Source organism: Camellia sinensis, chromosome 9, assembly GCF_055761805.1.
Source record: "Camellia sinensis isolate YWXY chromosome 9, ASM5576180v1, whole genome shotgun sequence".
Taxonomy (NCBI): domain Eukaryota; kingdom Viridiplantae; phylum Streptophyta; class Magnoliopsida; order Ericales; family Theaceae; genus Camellia; species Camellia sinensis.
Window position 1 is genome coordinate 98,341,733 of NC_138969.1, and position 22,722 is coordinate 98,364,454.

The 22,722-nt window shown below is 38.2% G+C and overlaps 1 pseudogene across 1 annotated transcript in view; it reads left to right on the top strand.

The window, feature by feature from the left end:
• The window catches only part of LOC145799644 (ABC transporter C family member 2-like), a 42,252-nt pseudogene that overhangs the window by 18,820 nt on the left and 710 nt on the right, over window positions 1-22,722 (top strand). The window contains exons 11-12 of the transcript XR_014341302.1: window positions 10,660-10,781; window positions 22,454-22,699. The product of XR_014341302.1 is annotated as an ABC transporter C family member 2-like (transcript). The remainder of the gene's footprint in view (window positions 1-10,659; window positions 10,782-22,453; window positions 22,700-22,722) is intronic.

Sequence of the window (22,722 nt, forward strand, 5' to 3'; positions counted from 1 at the left end):
TAGCCACACTGGTGCAAAATTCCCCTGATAGTCTACTTCATAAGTCTGAGTGAAGCCTTTTGCCATAAGTTGAGCCTTGTAATGCTCAATGGAACCATCTGTTTTGTGCTTCACAGTATACACCCATTTGCATCCTACCGATCGTTTACCCTTAGGTAACTCAATTGATTCCCTAATACCATTCTTACGAAGTGCTTTCATTTCCTCAATCATGGGAACTTTCCATTCAGAGGCAGCGAAAGCATTCTGAAAATGGTTAGGAATACTAACAGAGGAAATCTTTGACATAAAGGCTCTATAAGAGGAAGACAAATGAGAGTAGGACAAGGTTTGAGATAGGATGTTGAGTACAAGATCTCACACCCTTTCTTTTGGCAATAGGAATATCAAGATCAGAAGTGTCAAGAATAGTAATATCAGTAGACTCAAGAGAAACAAGAGGTTTTTTATTAGAAGCAGAAGTGGTCTCTTGTATCCAAGAAACTTTTTATCTGTCTTTGTTCCTGACATAAACTTGCCATTCCTTGTCCTTGGTGGCATTGGATTCTATAGTCCCAGTAATAGGTGGTGCAGGAACAACTGGTTCCACCATAGGAGCAACAGGGATAACAGGAATCTCTTTACACCAAGGCTCCCCCCGAAAGGCTGATTGTGACACCGGAGAAGACAAGAAGTATGATTGGGACTCAAAGAAGGTGACATTCATGGACACAAACCACTTACGAGAAGGAGGGTGATAACACTTGTATCCCTTTTGAGTAGGCGAGTATCCGAGAAAAACACACTTGAGAGAACGATGGTCCAACTTACCACGAGTGGGAGAATGATTGTGGACAAAACAGACACAGCTAAATATTTTAAGGGGAATGGAAAACACTCTGAACGAAGAAGGACTTGAAGTGGATCTTGTTTTTGCAAAACCTGGGTAGGAAGATGATTAATGAGCTAGGCTGCGGTGAGAACGGCCTTGCCCCAGTAGGACCGAGGCACACTCATAGAAAAACACATGTAGCGAGCCATATCAAGAAGATGATGATTCTTGCGTTCTGTAACCCCATTTTGTTGAGGGGTATTGGTGTAAGATGTTTGATGTATAATGCCATGAGTGGAAAAATATCTCTAACCCCGAATCGATGTATTCACCCCCATTATCAGAATACAAGATTTTGACAATTGCCCTAAACTGGGTACAAATCATTTTATGAAAATTTTGAGACATAGGGAAAACCTCACTTTTTTCTTTCATGAGATACACTCAAGTAGTACGAGAAAAATCATCGATAAAGGTAACAAACCATCTATGGCCTTTTAAAGACACCACACGAGATGGACCCCACACATCAGAATGTATTAAAGAAAAAGGAGCTAAACTTTTATTAAGACTTGGAGCAAAAAAAGCTTTGTGTTGTTTGTTAAGTTGACAAGACTTACAAAGAAACTCAGACACATTATTGTTTGTAAAAACAAACGAAAATTAATGCCTAAATAAATAAAAATAAGGATGCCCAAGACGCCGATGCCACAACCATAAACCCTCCTTGGTGGTTGGGAACTGGATGGAATGATGAGCAAGCTTGTTCGGATGATCCAAGAAATAGAGACCATTTTCTGCACTACCACTGCCAATCGTCCTCCTTGTGACAAGGTCCTGAAAAAGACAATGATCAGGAAAAAAATGTCACACTACAATTCAAATCCCTAGTAATACGACTCGAGGATAGAAAATTAATAGAAAAATTGGGAAAGTGGAGCACTGAAGACAGAGGTAAACCTTTCCCAGAGATCGAAGAAATAGTACCATCTGCAATCCTAACTTTGTCTTAATCTAAAGAGGGCTTGTATGTTGAGAAAAGGTCAGAAGACCCATACATATGATCTAAGGCACTAGAATAAATAATCTATAGCAAATACTTATGGGAAAGAAAAGCACTAGAAGAAGAGGCTAAGTTACCTGCACGGGTAAACGACGAGGAAGATGCATTGGGAGCAGTAGAAGACTGGTGGGCCAGTAAATGATGCAAAACAACCTCAAGCTCAAGAGAAGTCATGCTAGATAAACTATCAAAAGTCGAACCAACTGAAGCGGAAGTAGAATCAAAGGTATCAACAGCACTAGATTGATGGGCCTGTGGATTAGAGCCACGTCCTCTAGACTAGCCTGATCAGCCACCTCTAGTACCAAACCAATCACCCCGACTCCCTAATGGAGCCCCATGAACCTTCCAATATGTCTCACGAGTATTCCGCAGCTTGCGGCAGTAATCACAGAACACAGTATCCTTACCTGAAGGATGGGAAAGAGGTAGTGACAAACTAGCTCCATCTTGAGAAAGAGCAGAAAGTATTGCTGAATGGTCTCCAGTAGCCGGTGGTAACATAACAGAACGACGACTCTCCTTATTCTGTACATATGCAAAGGCCTCTTAAAGAGATGGAAGAGTATCTATGCCAAGGACACGACTTCGGACCGGATCAAACTCCACGTTGAGGCCTTCCAGAAACTTGAAGACCCTTTCCTGTGCAAGAAACTTCTGGTAACCAACTAAGTCAACTGTACAAACAAGCTTGTAATCTAGGAGATGATCTAGGCTTTAAGGTGTAATACTAGAGAACTGTCTGCTCCCCTTATACTGAGTGCTCAATAGACCGGTGCAGCTCAAAAGATTGAGAAAAATTCCCTTTTCGAGTACGTAGCAGCGACTATTTTCCAAATATCCTAGGCAGTATCCATGGATAAATAGCCTTCACCATTCTCCGGAACTATGGAATGAATGAGCTACCCCATAATTAAAGAGTTGGTAATCTCCCATTGGTCATAGCCAGGATCCGTAATACCTGGTGCTTGAACTCTCTCGTTAACATATCTCATCTTTCCCTTACTCTTCAGAAAAAGTGTCAGACACTGAGACCATGAAACGTAATTCTGACTATTAAATAGAGCAGCGGTGATTTTGAGGCTAGGGTTTAGATTCTCAGATGTAGTAGAACTGGACTAGAGCTCTCCCCTTTAGATGGGTGAGAAGTAGTGGTGGATTCACTAGTTAGGTCAGCCATAAGAACTCTACAATTTCAACCCAAAAAACCTTGCATGAATCATAAGAATGAAAAGAGGAATGAAATAAGCTGAAACAAGTAAAATCACATACAGACCACTTTAGGAGCATAACAATCAAATTAATGGGTCATCTATGAACCCAAAAAATAAATCAAATACAGAAAAATGAACCTCCAATCAAAACAAGTGTTGAATTGTGTTCAAGAAAGTAGAGGGAAAAAAACTTGGGGCAACAGAAGATGGGCAGCCCTTAAACACTCATCCACAGGAGCTGAAATACACAAAGAGAGGCTAGGACAACCCTCACAACGGTTGACTAGGCCAGAAGGGCCTTCGGTTGAAGCTGAAATAGCTCTGTAGGACCTTGACTGGTTTCGACAGAGAATCAGGGACCAGCAGTGGAGGATGGGTGGTGATACGTGATGGCTGGTTGGTGCCAGCGGCTGTGTGGGTGACAGTTTTTAGGGTTTTGGCTCTGATGCCATGTAATTTAAGAGAATACAAAGCTTGGGAGATGATTAAGATATCATCACCTTTATATTAATCAATCAACTGTTACAAAAGGAAGCCCTAAAGCACTGATTAAGATATCATCACCTTTATATTAATCAATCAACTGTTACAAAAGGAAGCCCTAAAGCACTGATTAAGGAATCACCTTTTATATTGATTGATTGATTAACTGATTAGGGAATCACAATCAATCAATCACAATCTAATCTAAATAAGGAAATAAGAAAATATTATAACAAGAGGAGATGCCATATAAATCGTCTCAAGAAGATCCCCATAAAGAAAGGCATTCTTGACCGCAAACTGATGAAGAGGCCAAAAATGGGATGCTGCAAGAGAGATAAGAAGACGACCGAACGTAAGCTTGGCAACAAAGGCAAAAGGTGCGCCAAAATCCTTGCCAAGAACCTGGGTGAAGCCCTTCGCCACTAAGCGAGCTTTGTAACGGTCAACGAAGCCATCAGCTAGATACTTAATAGTGAATACCCATTTGCAACCTCTAGTCAGACGGTAAAGGAACCAGATCCCAAGTATAATTTTGTTCTAAAGTTGTCATCTCAACTTGCATAGTCTCCACCCATTTTGGATTCTGAAGGGCCTCTGACACAAAACAAGGAATGACCTTTGATTCAAGCTTGCCAAGAAAAAAATGATAGGTAGGGGAGACCCTGTCATATGAAACATACTGGAAAATGAGATGATTAATACTACTCAAATAACCCCAACAGTCTGGAGGGTGTCGATCCTGAGGAGGATTACGAAGAGGAGGTGGAAGGGATGTATATAAAGGAGAAGAAGTACCTAACCCGAAGACCGGAGAGGTGGCAGGGGGGAGCTGAGAGCGAGGATGACAACAGTATACCCAACTTCCAAAACTAGTCGTAACCAACTTCCAAAAATATATACTAAATGGAACACAAATCACCCATAAAATAAAATAATTCTAACTAAAATCTAACCACAATGTATGCACAAAACCGACATAACAAACTAAAACAAAAAAATGAATGTCCTAGAGGTCCGTGTAATTGAGTCCTCGCTATGCCATGAGTCCATTCTAAGTCCTAACACCTGGAAATGATAAACAACTAAGTCAGCTGATAGTTTAGTGAGTAGCAACATGTATAGTTAAAATATACAGTTTGAAAACAGGGATCAATTTCAAAATAAGATATATATATATATATATCACAGAAATTAGATTGGCATACAGTTTGATAAGGATAATCTGTTTCAAAAAGAAGGTTCCACAGTTCAACAGTTAAAATACTCATGTCTCTTAAGAACATGATAAATGACATTTTTCACTTAAAACATATTACAACATGAACACCAATAATTTTCTGGGTACTAAGAATAACAAGTAACATGCCACACAGTTCTCAAGACAATAAGCCCTTTGGATCCAATATCGAACCAAGAGTCATCCTCGGGGTGGCAACCCGGGCCTTTTCTCTAAGACGATCAGATTGAAGGTCACCTAGCCTGCCCTAGGTCTTTCCTTACAATCGTTAAGCACTAAAGTCATCACAGCTCAACCTGGATCTGTTCCCTAGTGGCCAAAGTCACCTCATACAATGGAATAATTTCCCTGGACTAAAATATACAGATGGTCCCAATAATCAATACAATTTAGTTTAGCAAAACATGTTGTTTCACCATTATAAACATGAGACCATAACAAATAGTTTACAGTATGCCAAGTTTACACATGTTTCAGAAATAGTTTAATTCCATTGATAATATAATAGATTATCAAAACAGTTTAGTCCTGAAATAACAATTTAATTTTCCAACAATTCAAGGTAGGGGAACATTTATGAAAATATGTAGCATGAAACTACTCAATTGAAAACGGAATAATGTAATCCTCGAATAAAGTATAAATGTCCAACTAGTGTCTTGAACCAAGTATGAAAACTACACGTCACTACTAATTTAAAAATACTAAAGAATAAGAAACTAGGGAACCTCAAACTAAAGCGCACTAATACGGCTCAACCCAACTCACCGTTACTCTTAAATATTACCTAAACTCATGTTCTTCAAGGTCTAAAATCACCCAAGACAGGTTCAAATCGAAACTTAATTAAAAGTAACTTTAAAATAAAATAGAATTTTAAACAAGCTTTCCCAATCCATTCGCTAACTTTGAAAATTACAAAACCCACTCCACGCTATTCGAAAAATTCCAAAACCCTACAGATATCAATTAATATATCCTAAGTTTCAAATCCAATTGGTTTTACTTGATTTGCTTATCAAAATAATTATTTACAATTAATTATATTAAAACAGGTTATTTTTTGCAGCACTTTAAAGAAATTAATGGTTCTCTTAGTATACACGATCAATCAATGCAAGGCCAAAAATGTAAGAAACTAGACTTTTAACCGGTTCTAATGATGCTGATTTGATAAATTTCGGATTTATACCCAAAGAGAATAACACTTTTGTAGTTACTGTTTTACACTAGTTTTCTGGACAAATTTGAATGCACCAGTTAATATAGATTTTGACTCCCACAAATTATATGAAAATTTTGGCATGCAATTCCATATGTAATTAATCTATTGTAAAAATTTCAATTCAAAATTCATTCGTTTGATATGGTTTCTTGATTTTTAAATTTTGTAGTTCTGAACAGATTTTCTTTTTGTATTAAGAAATACTCCGTTGTTAAGTTACCAATTTAAGTCCTATTTTCCAGCACTCAACTAGTACAACCTCCAAACACAACACTTAACTATGCACAACTATTTAACATCCACTATTACACTTTCTACAGTGGAGAACCCATCAATAGAATTCACAAAAGGAACACCTATACCCCACGTGTTGCTAGTTCTAAAATTCCATCAACACTACTTGTATGAGCACCAAAAAAAATATTAATAAAATCCCAATCAAACACCATACTATAGCACTGCTTCCTCATGACAACGCTCAATCAATGAAAATATGATCATAGATAATAATAAATCAAGAAAACAGGGAAGGAAAATGGTGAAAAATGCATACCAAAGACAATGAATTCACTCGAAAATCTAATGGTGTGCCTGCTCACCACTCTCTTCCCCTCCCTTTTGACTAAACGGCTGCTGTTAACTTGTGGTGAACAAATAAGATTGTAGGGTTTGTGTTTATTTTATTTAATACTAGTGGTTGGGCACACCCAAAGCATGTGTAGGTCAAATAAATAGATAAATATAATATATATATATATATATATATATATATATATATATATATATAAGTTATATGCAACTCAAATGGTAACAGCCTTAATTATTAATTTTGTAGTCAAGAGTTTAAGTCACACCCTCTTCTCTATTTTTTTTTTTAAAAATAATTCTTGCCTCTAAATTAAAGACTTTAACCATAAATTTATTTTAGGTTTTAAAATTAATTAAAAGACCCTCCAAATATTTAATTTGCATTAGGATTCACCTTCAAAATATTTGAGAATGTAAAATTATTATTATTTAATTATTTACTTGATTTGTATATTCGGGTTCTCACAACCCATGTCTTAGGTGATTTTGGACCTTGAAGAACATGAGTTTAGGTAATATTTAAGAGTAACGGTGAGTTGGGTTGAGCCGTATTAGTGCGCTTTAGTTTGAGGTTACTTAGTTTCTTATTCTTTAGTATTTTTAAATTAGTAGTGACGTGTAGTTTTCATACTTGGTTCAAGGCACTAGTTGGACATTTATACTTTATTCGAGGATTACATTATTCCGTTTTCAATTGAGTAGTTTCATGCTACATATTTTCATAATTGTTCCCCTACCTTGAACTGTTAGAAAATTAAATTGTTATTTCAGGACTAAACTGCTTTGATAATCTATTATATTATCAATGGAATTAAATTATTTCTGAAACATGTGTAAACTTGGTATACTGTAAACTATATGTTATGGTGTCATGTTTATAATGGTAAACTACCATGTTTTGTGAAACTGAATTGTATTGATTATCAGGACCATTTGTATATTTTAGTCCAGGGAAATTATTCCAGTGTGTGGTGACTCTGGCCACTAGGGAACAGATCTGGGTTGGCCCGTGATGACTCTAGTGCTTAACGATTGTAAGGAAAAGACCCAGGCTAGGCTAGGCTAGGTGACCTTCAATCGGATCGTCTTAGAGAGAAGGCCCGTGTTCATCCCGAGGATGACTCTTGGTTCGATAATTAAATCCAACAGGCTTATTGCCTTGAGAACTGTGTGGCATGTTACTTGTTATTCTTAGTACCCAGAAAATTATTGGTGTTCATGTTGTAATTTGTTTTAAGTGAAAAATGCCATTTATCATGTTCTTGAGAGACATTAGTATTTTAACTGTTGAACTGTGGAACCTTCTTTTGGAATAGATTATTTTTATCAAAATTGTATGCCAATCTAGTTTCTATGATATATATCTTATTTTGGAATCGAACCCTGTTTTCAAAACTGTATTTACTATCCATGTTACTACTCACTGAGCTATCAGCTGACTTAGTTGTTTATCATTTCCAAGTGTTAGAAGGACTTAGAGTGGACTCATGACGTAGCGGAGACTCAATTGCATGGACCTTTAGAACATTCATTGATTTTGTTTTAGATTGTTGTGTCAAGTTTTTACATATTTATTTTTATTTTTATTAGAGTTCATTTAGAATTATTTTGATATGTGGGTTGTTTATATCCCATAAGTTTGGATGGTATTGATTACGGTTGGTTTTGCCGTTTATACTTGTGGCATGTCACTGGATTGAGCTTTGGTTATTTATTACTGGACTATTATATAGTTATTCAATGTGTTTATGGATTCATGTTTAGGCTTATGTGTGCCTTGAGCTAAGACCCTGTGGGCCACAGCCGGTCATACCCGGGTTTGGGGTGTGATAGGTAGTAAGGAGAGAGACAAGAGAATATACAAATTTGCTAAGATAAGAGAAAGGAAAATAATAGATTTTAATCAGGTTAAGTATATCAAGAGTAAGGACTCTAAGGTGTTGATGAAGGATGAATAGATTAAGGAGAGGTGGAAGAACTATTTTGAGAAGTTATTAAATGAGGAACATGGAGGAACGTTAAAAGGGGAGGAAGTAGCCAGTAAGAAGGAAAACCAAGGCTACAGGTTCTATCACAGGATTAGGAACTTTGAAGTGGAGATTGCACTTAAGAAGTTGAAATCGAATAAGGCTTTAGGACCCGATGATATCCCTATTAAAGCTTAGAAATGTTTAGGTATGAAGAGGGTTGCTTGGTTGACTAGGTTATTTAGCAAAATTCTGTTAACTAGAAAAATGCCAGAGGAGTTGAGGAAGAGTATTTTAGTGCCAATTTATAAGAATAAAGGAGATGTCTAGAATTGCAACAACTATAGAGAAACCAAGCTAATGTATCATATAATGAAAGTGTGGGAGAGATTGATGGAATGTCGATTGCGAGATATAACAGAGGTGTTAGAGAATCAATTTGGATTTATGCCTGGTAGGTCAACAATAAAAGCGATCTATCTTTTGAGGAGAGTAATTGAAAAGTATAGAGAAAAGAAAAGAGGCATTCATATTGTTTTTATCGATTTTGAGAAACTATATGATAGAGTGCCTCGGGATATAATCTGGTGGGTGTTAGAGAAAGGGGTGACAAAAGTTTATATTGATGTGATTAGGGACAAGTATGAAGGTGTGGTGACCACTATTAGATCGCCTGTTGGAGAGACAAGTGAATTTCCAATTACTGTGAGATTACACCAAGGATCAACCTTAAGGCCTTATCTTTTTGTGTTAGTTATGGATGAGTTGAAGAGAAATATTTAGGATGATGTGCTATAGTGTATGCTTTTTGTAGAAGTTATCATATTAGTGAATGAGACTAGAGAAGGAGTTAACACTAAGTTGGAGATTTGGAGAGAATCACGTGAATCTAAAGGATTTAGGATAAGCAAAACTAAGACAGAGTACATGGAGTGTAATTTTAATAACAGTAATAATGGAAGCAAAGGAGAAGTGAAGATTAAGAACCAAGAACTACCTAATAGTAAACATTTCTATTATTTAGGATTGATTATCACAACGGTTAGGGAGATTGGAGCGGATATGATCCATAGAATTAAGGCGGGGTGGCTTAAGTGGAGGAGTGCGTCTGGGGTACTTTGCGATAAACGAGTACCCACTAGACTAAAAGGAAAGTTCTATAGAGTGGCTATTAGACCAACGATGTTGTATGGGACGGAATGTTGGGCAACTAAGAAACATGTAGATAAGATAAGTGTTGCTGATGCTAAGGTGGATGTGTGGCAACACTATAAAAGGCAGAGTTAGGAATAAGTATATTCATGAATAGGTAGGCGTAGTACCTATACAAGATAAATTGAGAGAGAATAGATTGAGATGGTTTGGTCATATACAACGGAGTCCAACGGAAACAATAGTGAAAAGATGCGATATAGTGACGGTAGATGGAAGTGTTAGGGGAAGGGACAAGCTTAGATTGACGTGGGTTAGTGTAGTAAATAGAGATATGAATCTCCTTAATTTGACTAACCAAATAGTCGTCAATAGAGTCGAGTGGAGAAGAAGGATTCATGTAGCCGATCCCATTTGATGCGGCTTAAGGCTTGGTTTGGTTTATAAAGGGCCTCAATTTTAAGATTTCGCCTTGGGCTCAAAAATCTCAGGGCCGGCCTTGATGGAAGGCCTGCCATTATAGATACCACTCAAGCTAGGCATACGTGAATATGCACAAACTCAAGGAAAAAAAGTGTCAAGTAATGAAACATATGGATTTACGATAACTTAACAACTAAAAATTTATAGAATTCTGATCTTGAAATGTCTGGATCAATGACAAATTAATGTCTATGTTAATTAAATTGACAATCAAACAGTTTGATAGTCAGTAGTGCTCCTCAACCTTTCCATCAAGCATTCTGAGTACAACTCTTTGGCTATACCAAGTTACACCTGCTTATAATAACTTCCCACTATATCTTCCAAACTAATATTTGTTAATATAACTTATTCCTTTGTTCCCTGTCACGACAATATGTCGTGAAAAAAACTTCCAATAGTGACTAATTTAACACTCATTTTATTTGGCTAGGGACTATCCGATTTAATCTTGATCCTTTCAGTGAACACAATGACGCTAACCTCTGGGAGGCTTTAGAGCGTGCTCATCTAAAGGATGTCATCAGAATGAATGCTTTTGGTTTGGATGTTGAGGTATAAGCTTAATTTCTCTTTGCTCAATGTTTTGTATTTTTTTTTTACCTAAATGCTGAAACGAGAGCAGATATTGGATACAAGGTGTTCATGCAAGGAGATTCAATCTTCTTACTGATAATCTTGTTTTTCTCTTTTTGTGATCAATGCAAATGTTTTAAGTGTCTAGGGTGTAGGCATAAACAACTTGATTTTTTCTTGGTTAATGCATTTTCTATACTCTAGATCAATGTTCTAAACCACGGACTGTTCGTCAAACCAGAAAAGGGACCAAGTCAAGGGTCACTAGTTCAACGTCAAGTCAAGCGGAATCGAACCGTGACGTCATAATTACCTCATAAATATATTAAAAAATAAATTTAAAAATATAAGTATTAAAAATATTAATTATTTTTATATTTTAACATACATATATGTTAATCAAATATATAAGTTTATACGTATATATTGTTTGTAGTCAAATTAATTGAAGTTGTGTTTTGACAAAATGAGAATAATGTAATAAATAAATTATATTTGCTATAGCTAAACAAAGCTAGGTGATGGCTTGGTGGTAAAAATCCAAGCTTCTGTTGATGAGGTTCTAAGTTTGAGATATCATAACTTATGTTTTTGTTTGTACCTTATTTGGCACTGCCAATAGGAGGTCGCCACAGGGCATGAAGATACAAATAAAGGAGAGGTGGTTATGGGTCAACCCGTGGGGCTCAATGTGAGAATATTAGATTGATTGTGTAAATATATTAGATTGATTGTGAGAATATTAGATTTATTCTTATTTTCTATTTTAGTCTTGGGTCTAGAATTACTATATAAATCAGATGTACTATTTGTATTTTACACATTGAAATATACAAGTTTATTCAAAAACTTACGGTAGACACCCCATTTTTGACCGTCCTCAAGACTTGGACGTCACTGTTTGAACACTCGGTGATCATCCATGTTTGTGTTCGTTTGGAGTTCCCGGAGGTCTCGGCTCACGTGCCCTGCCTCAGGATCTCCGAACTCAACCGTTTAGTGTCTGGTTTTGCACCAAACACTTGCATCTTGCCTTTGAGAGGCAGGGAATGCCTTGTGAGGCATCCCCACACCCCACCGGCAGTGGCTAGAGGCCACCGGCTGGTCTTTTGCTGATATCGGCACTTTTGTTTGCCGGTCGGCACATTTTATTGCCGGTCGGCATAGATTGTTGCCGATCGGCACTGTTTTTTGCCGAAATGGCATTTTTGGGCAGCCGACCACTGTTCATCCACTTTATAGAGATATTTTGTGCCAGCTGTGATAGCTGGCACCAACTCTTCCCCCCTCCATACACGTGTATGGAGGGATTTCCCTCTAGCCAAGCTTGTTGAATAAGCTTTGCAAGAGGGAGTCCTATAAGAGGAGGGTCTTCCTCTTTGATCTAGGTTAGCTTCTTGCAACCAAAAACCAGACCTTTGAGATATAGATACATATTATCTCTATACCTCCACCTCTCTCCTCCTTTGTGTGTGTTTCTTAGCTCAAAAGGTGGTTTTTACCTTACTTTTGCACCATTACACACACCATCACACCTTACTCCGAGATTGAGGGGCTTGGGGGGTTGTTTCTTGAGTTTTTGGACTGGTTTTGATCAAAAGAAGGAGGCTAGACCATTTGTTCTTCAAAGGTTCTTCAAGGGTGAGCATCTTGATTTATATTCCCCAAACTTGCAATAGTTTTTTACCTATCTAGCTTGCTGTTTTAGCTCTTGTGTATAACATAAAAAGGGCTTGTATTTTCTTGCTCTAGCACTTTCATTAAGGTCATTTTGTGGTTTGAGTGCAAACTCCCCCTTCTAAGCCTTGTTTGAGCCATTTTGGTACCTCTTTCATAAGGTTTTTGTTCACTTCAGTGTTTTGGTCCTTTGACCACTGAAAATCAGTGTATTTTAGTGTCAAAAAGAGATGGTTTGAAGTCTTGCATAGGGGAGGGACACCCCTCTCCCCTCATGGTTTTTTTCCATGCTTTTTGAGCTTAAAAGGGTAGCATGTGTGCTTGATGATCCTTGGCCTCATTTCAGAATTTTTTTAGGTATTTTAAGTCATATGTAACCTCTGTTTTTGGCCGGATTTGTGCCTCCTTGTATGCTTGTAATACTTGCTTTGTATTGCTCCATTTTGCTTAAAAGTACATCTTATGATTAGGCCATGATTCTTGTGTATGTTGGCTTAGTTCCATGAGGCTTTTAGTATTGTTTTTCCATGCTTAAAGTTTGGTGGTTATCCATTTGATCATGCTTGACATATTTGTTAGGGTTGTTTTGTATTTTGGCTTGAAAGCTTTGAGCATGTTGACTTCTAGCATGCATGTTTGTGATTACCCTCATGATTTTAACATCATCAAGGACCACATTTTAGCCCAAGACTCATGTTTGTATGTGTGCATGCATGACCTCTTTCATGCTTTGAGGGTGTGTCCTCTTATGCCTAAGAGTGAGCCTTAGTGCATTTGTTTCATGGGAGGTATTTTAGCTGTTATATTAGGAGGTTTTGGGGTCACTTTTTGCATGTAAAAATTCTGTTTTTACTTTGTTTTAATCATGCCATGAGTGGTCATGTTGATGAGAGTGAAATGTTTCCCTTTTGTGCCTTAATCATAGGACTTTTGACTTGCATGTTGGCATGAACATTGGTCCATCTATCGGACACTTTCGGCCACTGTTTTGAGGGGGGCGAGGGTCTGCCCCTTTTGCCATTTTAAGTCATCTTTGCATGATTGCTTCATGATTGATGCATGGTTGCTTCACATGTTGTTGTAGCATGAAGATTCTATTGCTCAAAGCGTCCATGTTTACATCACATTTGTGCCTTGTGTGTCTAATATTGCATGCTTGCCATACTAGTTGCATGATTCTTGGCATACCTTGCACATTGATATCATGTTGCATTTTGAGCCATGTTTTGCATAACATGCATTGCATTACTTGGTTTGGGGTGTCAAACCAAGTGTGAGAGTTGAGGGGCGTTCATACCACAAGTGATATAACGCGTCTTAACTTTCGGTCCCCGAGGCCTTTGACTTCGCCATGATAAGGTTTCGGAGTTCATTGCGTTTGTTGCATACATCCTTACATTAAGTGGCAAATTCGATTCCTTGAGTCATCATGCGCCATTGATGGCTCAAAGATCGAAGGTCATGCTTCTTTGAGTTCAAAACATGATAGGAAGTATGACCACGCTTACATGTGTCCAAAAACTCCATGCCATGCACTGTCTGTTCTCTGTTTGCTGTCAAATTATCTTCTGCAGGAAGTTTCTGCCGACCGGCAGAATTTAGTGCCGACCGGCACTATCTGGAGTGCCAAGGAATCCAACAAATGCCGATGGGAACTGTGAAGTGCCGGTGGTAATTCTGTCCGGCCGGTGGTGCTCTGCAGGATGCAAGGAACTTGCTCCAGTACTTTGGCAATTTTCAGAAAGACAAGGCAGTACAAACAGAGGCGGCAGGAGTACAGTACGGGTTTTCCGGACGAGACAGATTCGAGCATGCATCATTCGTGCATCCCGAGGCAGAGACTGTGGCTACCCCTTTTCTTTCCTTTGCCACCTTTTCTTTTAAATTAAATTAGATTTTTCTTGTAATAATTTTATTTGTTTATTATTTGGGACTGTAATATTCATTCGGACCCTCTGAGTGAGGGTAAACATGTAATAAGTGTGGGTGAGTGTGTGTATGTCTTCCAATTCCCATTTCTTTCTTCCCTTTTATTTACCTGCTTATGATGGTAGATTAAGGCATTTTTGAAATTAGCATACCTTATGATATGCATGCGTGCATTCATGCATTTGTTGACATGCACCGGGCTCGGTACATCATACTAACCGCATTCGTATTTTCAAATTCCAAAATTGAATACATGAATCAGTTGGTTGCATATCGTATGCCATATTTAGGTTAACCGAGCCTAACTAAAATTGCATCTTGTATGTGTTGCATTAGGCAAAATAACATGAACTAGGACATGCACATTTGCTAACTAGTTTATTGTTTTGGCACGGAGTACAATGTAAGTAGTTATGCTTTAGCATCCAGCATGCGTGTGAATGTTGCCATAATAGTATGCTTGCCATGCAGCTAAGTGCTTACATGAGATAAACTGCTTGAATGCCTGTGGGTGGAGGTCAAATTGCTTAAATTGGGATAATGCGTTAAAACTGTGATTTTTAAAGCCCACTAGATAGTGGCAAAACCATCTTTTCCAAAAGCCCACTCGAGGGTGGCAAAATCCGTATTTTAGCCTACTTGCGAGTAGCAAACCATTTTCAAAATAAACATAAAATGTTTTGTTCCAATTTGAGCGATTTGGTCTATACTTGTTTGCTGTACGCATAACATAGTAATTCTAGGCTAATAAATGGAATAAGAACACATAACGTTTTCAAAACTAGATATCACGGTTAGTAGAGGCCGGTCTTCGGACCGGGCGAAAGGGGGTGCTCATAGCTGACCTTCCCCGATCGTACCCAAGCTCCCGAGCCGAGATAACTCCGGTGATGACGGACACGTGGCCTTCGGCACCGAGTCAGGGTTTCCTAAATTTCCCCATTTAAAAATATTTAGGTGGCGACTCTGTATCTGGCAAAGCAGTCCATGTTTGGCACTACTTTTTCAAAAACCTGTTTCCCAAAACAATTTGCCAGATTTGGACTCTTTGGTTCGGATTAAGAACCGCGACGATTCGAGAGTCCGAGCTGTAGTAACCCCAAATGAACAGAACGGGACCAACCCTCCCGGGGCGTTCGGGGGACGTCTACACTTACATGGTATCAAAGCTGTGTGAGAAAACCCTAGCCGTGTTTTCTGTTCGTTCGACCTCTTTTTTGATCGTCCGAAGTTGCACTTATCAAAATCGCGATCAACCTTTGATCTCGTTGGAATCGCCACCCACCCACGCAACGCCGGAATGTCGATTCATCCCCTCTGTTCTCAGACCCTTGTTCGCATCTCTGAAGCTCATTGCCTCACGACCCGTCTGCTTCGCAGCCCTAAATCACAATCCATCGTGACCTGTTTGCCTCAAATCACCACCCATCTAGTGTTCGTGACCTCTATGTCTCACCTCTACTTCTTGTCTCTAGCTCATCTGGTTTGCCAACTTGGGATTCTCTCTCTGTGTGGTCCCTGTGTGTTCATGACCTCTGATTGACCCACAAATACTGACTCTATTGGCAAAGTTTTTGGTTTATTACAGATTGCCATAGTTTGTAGGTCTAATTCCAATTGAGCCCCTGTTGAGAGCTTTTACACTCTCTTTGTTTACTACCACTCTCAAGATGTTGGAAGACAAAATCCAAGCCGTCAATTTCAAACTCATTGGTGCCAACAATGCTTATTAGGCTAGTGTTACGAAGAATTTTCTTCTCAGTCGAAAAAAATTGGGGTATGTTCTGGTTCTATTTCTCGTTCATCAGATTTAAAAAAGGACGGGTATCTGATTGCTTGTGACATTTGGGATTGTGACAATGCCCAAGTTCTGATTTGGTTCACAACTCTATGGAAGATTGTATTGGGATGATGTTTTTCAAATACGCTACTGCCAAGGAGGTGTGGAACTATTTACTGGGAGTTTATCAATAGTCCAACTTTGTCAAGTGGTATGAGTTGGAATCAGCTATTTAAAGTGCTAGTCAGCGGGATCGGTCTATTCAGGATTTCTACATTGAGATAACGGGTCTCTGGGATCAGCTGGCCCTCATGGAACTATCTAGCATTAAGGTACTTGATGCTTATTTGTAGTTCCGGGAGGAATGTCTTTTGGTGCAGTTCTTAACAGCTCTTTCTCCTCAGTTTGAGACCATCCAAGGTGGCATCCTTTACTGTTCTCCTCTCCCTTCTGTGGATGCTATAGTTCATGAGCTCCTATTAGAGGAAACCCGTCTCAAGACGGCCAGTTAAGCTCTATCCCCATCTGTCTTCTTGGCTTCTATTTAGCCTCTACTATTGTTGACCCCATCTATACATCTACTGCAAGCTTCTGCTAGGCCCAAGAAGGGGCCCCTCGCTTCTGATTAGTGTGCTTTCCACAATTAGAAGGGCCATTGGAAGTGTCACTGTCCCAAGAAGGGACGTTTGCTTGCTTTGCCTTCTCAACAGTCTTAGACCCAGTTTCCCGCTCCTTCTATGAGTACTTTTCGGCCTCCTGAAGCTTGTACTGCATCTGCTCTAGCTCTTGATCTTGACTTGGCTTCCTTGAGTGTTTAAATTACTCGGTTTTAGAGTGTATTGTCTACCTCCCAACTATCCTCGTCTGCCTCCACTCTTACCTCTCTTCATTCAGGTTTGCTTGAGTCCTCTTCAGGTATCTCTCCTTCTGTCTAGCTTTTTGTCTCTTTTGTGTCTCATCATGACTCATCAAGTCTCTTTACTTCAAAACTATATTCCCCCTCCCTTTCCTATTACTGTTAATGCTGCTAATATGTCTAGTATATCTGTTCTATCCATTGGGTTTATCCTACCATCTGACATGTCTGCCGCTACTATTCCATCTGTCTTTTATATTCTTCAGTTATCAGTCAGTTTACTATCAACTAGTCAGCTTGATGCTTCCGATTTTGATGTTATCTTTTTTTTTTTTTTGGTTATGTGCAGGGATCGGATGTCCAAGTAACAGTTTGAGACCTTTATGTAGTGGAAAGCTTGCATCTCCTTTTGTCCACCTCTCTAACTACTCTTTCATCCTTTCAGTTAGATTCTCAGTCAAGTCAATTTTATTTATGGAATTCTAGATTAGGCCATTTATCTGTTGACTTCTTAAGGTCGTTGGCTCAGTCAGGATTGTTGGGTAAAGTTTTCCCTAATCCAATTACTGAATGTCAGGGGTGTAAACTTGCCAAAATGATAGCATTACCTTTTAATATGAGTACTTCTATTTCTGATACATTGTTTACTTTAGTCCATACTGATGTTTAGGGCCCTTCTCCTGTTCTCATCAAAAAGGGTTCTGCATACTATGTGTCATTTGTTGATGATTGCACCCGTTACACTTGGGTTTACCTTATGACTCATAAGTCTGACTTCTACTAGATATGTCGTACTTTTCAGCCTATGATCACTATACAGTTTGGGTTTACTATTGAAATGTTGCAGTCTGACTTGGGTGGGGAATACTTTAAAATTGAGTTTTGTGAGTATTTAGCTAATTTGGATACCATTCACCAAATTTTTTATTCTGATACACCCACCCAGAATGGCAGGGTTGAGCGTAAACATTGTCACTTACTTGAGACTTCTCGGTCTCTGCTTCTCTGCCTCGATTTCGAACCCATTTTGGAGTGAAGCAGTTCTTACTGTTGCTTTTCTTCTCAACTGTATGGCCACTCCCCTTCTTTCTGGTCATTATTCTTATGAGGCTTTGTTTTTCCAAGTTCCCAATTACTTCCTCCTTTATGTCTTTAGGTCAGTCTATCCTGTGTGTCTTTTTTGGTTACAATCTTACTTAGAAAGGCTATCATCTCCCGTCGCCTTTATCTCTCCTGCCATATTGCCTTTCTCAAGTACTTGTCTTACTTTCAACTTCCTCCTATCACTGCCCCTATTTCCAAAGAGGATTTAGTTTACATTGATTCATGCCTTTCTGAAGTCCCTCTTGATAAGTACATCTCGATTATACCCCCTAAGCTTGTTCCCCATTCTCCTCCTACTCTCCCTTCTGCTCCTCCTCCATTGTTAATTTATTCTCATCGCAAGGCTTTTCCCCCACTAGTTGTTTTTGCCCTTACTGCTGATCCTTTTGCTTCTAATGACACTAATCCTAATGCCCGTCGGTAGCCCCTTCATCAATGTAAGGCTGTGGTAAAGCTTGGTCATAGCACCCCAACTTCTGGGCTATTAATAAATTAAATAAATCTTAAATTTACAACTCCAGATAGCTAATAACCTCAAATATACAAATCATCTCCAAAAATAATTACGTAAATGTCTCCAAAAAATATAATTTATACAACTGTGTTAAAAAATAATATGTAGTGGTGGGCTCAAAATCTCTAACTCAAAAAAATTCTTTAGTACTTCAAATATGATCGCCACTAAATTGCTTTGCACCTGAAAAATAAATTAACTCGGGAAGTATACAATACAACAGGAATAATAATGCTCGGATAGAGAATAAATCAACAGGTATCCTAGGAAGCATGGATACAGGATACGGGGATACGAATACAACGATATGTCAAAATATTAAAAAGTAGGATACATGTACAGTGGGAATACGTCCGTAATTTTTTTTTTTTTTTTTATAATTTCAATAATCTAATCTGCATGAAAATAAAACCTGAAGCAAATTAATAAATAAAGAGAGGGATTCCTATTAAGCTAAGAGTCTCCAAACATTCATAAAATATCCAAAACTAAAAGCAAAAGCAAAAGAAAATTAAACATCATCCTTGCATTCCAACACCAAAAAAAAAAAAAAAATAGCAGTGAGAAGAAACCTGTGGAGGGGAGAGAGAGAGAGAGAGAGACAATAAGGATAAATTAATTTAACAAATTCTATTACTTCAAATCTCACTATATTCCTCTTATCAAAGAACTAAACAAAGTATTAGAAGTAATATGTGACTTCGAGTATCCAATATTTCAAAATTAAGTATCCGATACTTCAAAATTAATAAAAAATTAATTACGAAGTATCCGATACGTATCCGCGAGTATCCAAGGAGTATCGATATCCGATAAATATCTGAATAAATCACCAATACCTCCCAGTAAAATATGTAATACCTCAAAAATGCGGGATTTCACATTGGTTTTTCTAATACATGTTTGTCTCCTTCATATAGCACTTTCTTGTCTGCTACTCATTCCTTTTTAGAACCCCAATCTTATAAGGAGGCCTGCTAGAATCCTGATTAGGTTCAAACTATGAAGGATGAGTTGTCTGCATTACAGAGGACTACTACTTGGGAGCTGGTTCCTTTACTTGCTGGCAAGAATCTAGTTGGTTGTGAATGGGTCTTTAAAGTCAAGACTCATTCTAATGGTTGTCCCAAGCGCTGCAAAGCTCACCTAGTTGGTAATGGTTTCTCATAGGAGTATGGTCTTGATTATAAGGAGACTTTTGCCCCTGTCGCTAAGATGACTACTGTTCGTACATTGATTTATCACTGCTGTCCGTCATTGGCTTCTCTATCAAATTGACGTTAACAATGCTTTTCTTAATAGCCATCTCATTGAGGAGGTCTACATGCGTCCTCCCTTTGGCCTTCCTCATTCTTCTGGACATGTTTGTCCTCTTCAGCATGCTCTTTACGGTTTGAAGCAATCTCCTCGTGCTTAGTATGGTAGCTTTTAGATGGTTGTTACTCGGTGTGGGTTTTATCCTTGTGCCTAGGATTCTGCTTTGTTTCTGCTCTATACCTCTGCTAGTTTTGTTGCCCTATTACTTTATGTCGATGATATGATCATCATTGGCTCTGACTTTTCTGCTATCTCTGAGGTCAAATAACATCTCTTCCATATCTTCGAAATGAAGGATCTGGGCCCGTTGCGGTATTTTCTTAGTATTATTGAGATAGTTTTTTCTCCTAAGGGGGATTTTTCTATCTCAGGCCAAGCATGCAAATGAAGTTATTCACCGTGTCGGTCTCACTTATACTAAGATTTCTAATACCCCGATTGAGCTTAATGTAAAGCTTAATCATACTGTTAATGTCCCAGCGGATGATCTTTACCTCCAATAACGAGCTTGTTGGTTGCTTGGTCTATTTGACTCTCGCTCACCCTGATCTTGCTTATGTTGTTCACGTTGTCATCTAATTTGTCTCTACTCCTCGTTCCATGCATTGGGCAGCCATGGTTCGTATCCTTCACTGTCTCTGGGGTATTATCTCTTAGGATTTGTTGTTATTATCCAATTCTTCTTTAGATTTGGTAGCCCATGCTAATTTTGATTGGGATGGTGATGTCATTGCCTACAAGCTCACTTATGGTTTCTATATGTTTTTTAATGATTCCTTGATTTATTGGAAAAGCAAGAAACAAACTGTTGTTACTCGTTTTATTGCCAAAGTTGAGTACTGTGCTATAGCCCATGGCACTACTGAGACTATTGTCTCTTGTATGATTTAAGTGTTCCTCAATTCTCTTCGACTTCTCACGACTGTGACAACCGCAACGCTACACAAATTGTTCATAACATTGTTTTTGATGAGCGCACGAAGTACATTGAGATTGATTGTCACTTCGTCGGCCAGTATCTGCAATCTGGCTCTACTTTGCTTCCATTCGTTCCATCTACTTCACAACTTGCTGATTTCTTTACCAAGACTCACACTATTGCTCGGTTTCAGTTTTTACTTGACAAACTCTTCGTGTTTTCTACTAAAATACCTTGAGCTTGAGCAGGGGTGTGAGAATATAAGATTGATTGTAAGAATATTAGATTTATTGTTATTTCCTATTTTTGTTTTAAGTGTAGAATTACTATATAAATCAGATTGTAATCTATGTATTTTACACATTGAAATATACAAGTTTATTCAGAAACTTACACTCAAATGATAATTGGGTCAACTCATAGAAGTTGCACCCTGGTCTATCCATAGCAACAAACGAAGGGTTAGACTTGGTCAAAGAGGCGGTTACGGATCCCTGGTTTTCAAGAAGCAACTAGAGACCCTGCCCTAATTTTCTCTCAACAAAATAGTTAGGCAACTATAAATGGGGAAGCAGATTACTCTCCAACATGCGGGCCACGTGTTCCCTTTTCCAGGATGGTTCACCTGTTATACAAATGCTCCCATGAGATGTAACAACCCACTAGGTTTGGCTCACTCCTAAATCCTAGGAAATAGCCATATGACCTAGAAACATAGAGATAATGGTGACATGAAACAGAGAATCATAACCTATGAACATGGGGATAATGGTGTCAAGGAAGAGAGAATGCAGGATGTCATGCAAAAATTCAACACCAATTATCCACAAATGCAGCCCCTTCTCCAAGATGGTTCAACCGTTATACAAATGCTCCCATAGGATGTAACAAACCACCAGGTTTGGCTCACTCCTAAATATGGGTCATTTTTGACAACCTAAGGACTTGATTCTATCTCGGTCAAGCAACCTATCTGGATGGTTGCTGGTTGTTAAGATATGAAGTATTTTTTGTATTAATGATTGAGGACAGTTTAGTCATTTACTTCTATTTATTAGGGTAATCATTATTTATTAGGTTTCTTTGTATTTTTAGTGGGTATTATTATGCAATAATAGCAGTGCATAGCAATTCACATGCTGATGAATCTCTCCCATAGCAACTCACATGCCGATGAAGAACTTCCATAGCATCCTTGCTTCCAAGGCTTCAAGACTTGTACACTATGCTCTGCAAAGTGATAATGAAACATGTATGATATTCGTATCTCATCTGTGAAAGTTGACTAAACTGTTAGTGATTGAAGTGAAGTCAAAATTTGACAGAGTTTTATTTTATTTTATTGTCCTTTAATATGATTACAATAGTTTGAATGACATTTTTACAGCATTTAGAGTTAAGTCAATGTGTACAAATTAAATGGAATTATTTATGTGTACAAATTATTATAGTTTAAGGTTTGACCCATTATGAAATATTTTTTACTGTCCAAAAGAAGGAATAATTACCAAAAAAAAGAAAGTAATTTTTTTTTTGTGTGTGTGACTATGTAAAGGTTACAGAGGCTGGGGAGAATTTCAGTGTTGGACAGAGGCAACTATTGACTCTTGGGAGAGCATTGTTACGCAGATCAAAAATTCTTGTTCTTGATGAAGCCACGGCAGCTGTTGATGTTAGAACCGACTCACTTATCCAGAGAACCATTCGAGAAGAATTCAGATCATGCACAATGCTCATCATTGCTCATCGACTTAATACCATTATAGATAGTGATCAAATTCTGGTGCTTGATGCTGGTCAGGTGTGCCCTTACATTGAATATTC